General features: G+C 48.7%; 2 non-coding genes across 2 annotated transcripts; both read left to right on the top strand.

Moving 5' to 3' along the window:
- Positions 1–1,211: 1,211 nt before the first annotated feature.
- On the top strand, positions 1,212–1,286 carry Trnas-cga (transfer RNA serine (anticodon CGA)). The gene has a single exon. It is a non-coding gene; the product is annotated as a tRNA-Ser (tRNA).
- A 226-nt stretch (positions 1,287–1,512) lies between these two features.
- On the top strand, positions 1,513–1,586 carry Trnas-cga (transfer RNA serine (anticodon CGA)). The gene has a single exon. It is a non-coding gene; the product is annotated as a tRNA-Ser (tRNA).
- Positions 1,587–2,739: the final 1,153 nt, after the last annotated feature.

The raw sequence follows: 2,739 nt of genomic DNA, 5'->3' as shown, positions 1-2,739 counted from the left end.
GTATATTATTAAATTACTTGTATGACATAACTCTAGCAGTTAGTCGGGGACTGTACATACTTTAGGTATGACGACGCACCTGTACAGTTCAGTGTACCTACGGAAGCCCACATCAATGCAGTCTAGCTTAGTCGTTCGATACGTAGCGATGGACCAATCCATACATTCCGACGGTCACTTGTCTTGAAGGCTTTCATTCTCTGAGTTACATACGCCGTTGAGATAAAAACTGTCAGTGACAAAACATTTTTCGTTAGGAACGTCGTGCAAGCGCTTGGTAGAGTTTGTACTACTGTTATGATAGGGGTGTTCGAATGTTTTCGTAACTTACTGCAGCGGCAAGCTGAATCTTGTATCTAGGATATTTAGAGTGCTTTGTGTGAGCTGCTGTGAAGTTTTTAGAAAGTAGTAAATGACGAGGACAGTGAACTGTCACTTCCAGCATTATTACTTGAAAGTGAAGTATTTTAGGATCCATGCTGATATACGACATTTGTCTTATGGCTACTGGAGGAAGAACCAGACATTTAAATATTGCCCACCGTTTTCAGTACATTCTGTTTCACGGAAATGTATCTGCTAATTCAATCGCTTGAAGAATGAGGGGAGTAAAACGGACTTCCCTTTCTTTCAAGACTTATTCTGTCGACAACTATGTCAAAAGTTCCCGAAAGGAAATCTTTCATATGTGTGAGCAAGCTGAAAGCAGCAAAACGGACATTACGTTTGATTCTGTATTCCGGATGTCTTGGTTAATAGAAAATACATTCCAGAATGAGATTTTCACTCTGCAGCGGAGTGTGCGCTGATATGAAACTTCCTGGCAGATTAAAACTGTGTGCCCGACCGAGACTCGAACTCGGGATCTTTGCCTTTCGCGGGCAAGTGCTCTACCAACTGAGCTACCGAAGTTTCATATCAGCGCACACTCCGCTGCAGAGTGAAAATGTCATTCTGGAAACATCCCCCAGGCTGTGGCTAAGCCATGTCTCCGCCATATCCTTTCTTTCAGGAGTGCTAGTTCTGCAAGGTTCGCAGGAGAGCTTCTGTAAAGTTTGGAAGGTAGGAGACGAGGTACTGGCAGAAGTAAAGCTGTGAGTACCGCGCGTGAGTCGTGCTTCGGTAGCTCAGTTGGTAGAGCACTTGCCCGCGAAAGGCAAAGGTACCGAGGTACTGGCAGAAGTAAAGCTGTGAGTACCGGGAGTGAGTCGTGCTTCGGTAGCTCAGTTGGTAGAGCGCTTGCCCGCGAAAGGCAAAGGTCCCGAGTTCGAGTCTCGGTCGGGCACACAGTTTTAATCTGCCAGGAAGTTTCATATCAGCGCACACTCCGCTGCAGAGTGAAAATCTCATTTTCGAAACATCCCCCAGGCTGTGGCTAAGCCATGTCTCCGCAATATCCTTTCTTTCAGGAGTGCTAGTTCTGCAAGGTTCGCAGGAGAGCTTCTGTAAAGTTTGGAAGGTAGGAGACGAGGTACTGGCGGAAGTAAAGCTGTGAGTACCGGGCGTGAGTCGTGTTCGGTAGCTCAGTTGGTAGAGCATTTGCCCGCGAAAGGCAAAGGTCCCGAGTTCGAGTCTCGGTCGGGCACACAGTTTTAATCTGCCAGGAAGTTTCATATCAGCGCACACTCCGCTGCAGAGTGAAAATCTCACTCTGGAAACATCCCCCATGTTGTGGCTAAGCCATGTCTCCGCAATATCCTTTCTTTCAGGAGTGCTAGTTCTGCAAGGTTCGCAGGAGAGCTTCTGTAAAGAGGTACTGGCAGAAGTAAAGCTGTGAGTACCGGGCGTGAGTCGTGCTTCGGTAGCTCAGTTGGTAGAGCACTTGCCCGCGAAAGGCAAAGGTCCCGAGGTACTGGCAGAAGTAAAGCTGTGAGTACCGGGCGTGAGTCGTGCTTCAGTAGCTTAGTTGGTAGAGCACTTGCCCGCGAAAGGCAAAGGTCCCGAGTTCGAGTCTCGGTCGGGCACACAGTTTTAATCTGCCAGGGAGTTTCATATCAGCGCACACTCCGCTGCAGAGTGAAAATCTCATTCTGGAAACATCCCCCAGGCTGCGGCTAAGCCATGTCTCCGCAATATCCTTTCTTTCAGGAGTGCTAGTTCTGCAAGGTTCGCAGGAGAGCTTCTGTAAAGTTTGGAAGGTAGGAGACGAGGTACTGGCGGAAGTAAAGCTGTAAGTACCGGGCGTGAGTCGTGCTTCGGTCGCTCAGTTGGTAGAGCACTTGCCCGCGAAAGGCAAAGGTCCCGAGTTCGAGTCTCGGTCGGGCACACAGTTTTAATCTGCCAGGAAGTTTCATATCAGCGCACACTCCGCTGCAGAGTGAAAATCTCATTCTGGAAACATCCCCCTGGCTGTTGCTAAGCCATGTCTCCGCAATATCCTTTCTTTCAGGAGTGCTAGTTCTGCAAGGTTCGCAGGAGAGCTTCTGTAAAGTTTGGAAGGTAGGAGACGAGGTACTGGCAGAAGTAATGCTGTGAGTACCATACGTGAGTCGTGCTTCGGTAGCTCAGTTGGTAGAGCACTTGCCCGCGAAAGGCAAAGGTCCCGAGTTCGAGTCTCGGTCGGGCACACAGTTTTAATCTGCCAGGAAGTTTCATATCAGCGCACACTCCGCTGCAGAGTGAATATCTCACTCTGGAAACATCCCCCAGGCTGTGGCTAAGCCATGTCTCCGCAATATCCTTTCTTTCAGGAGTGCTAGTTCTGCAAGGTTCGCAGGAGAGTTTCTGTAAAGAGGTACT

This window comes from Schistocerca serialis, chromosome 1 (assembly GCF_023864345.2).
Source record: "Schistocerca serialis cubense isolate TAMUIC-IGC-003099 chromosome 1, iqSchSeri2.2, whole genome shotgun sequence".
NCBI classification, from domain to species: domain Eukaryota; kingdom Metazoa; phylum Arthropoda; class Insecta; order Orthoptera; family Acrididae; genus Schistocerca; species Schistocerca serialis.
This window is presented reverse-complemented; position numbering and strand designations above follow the sequence as displayed.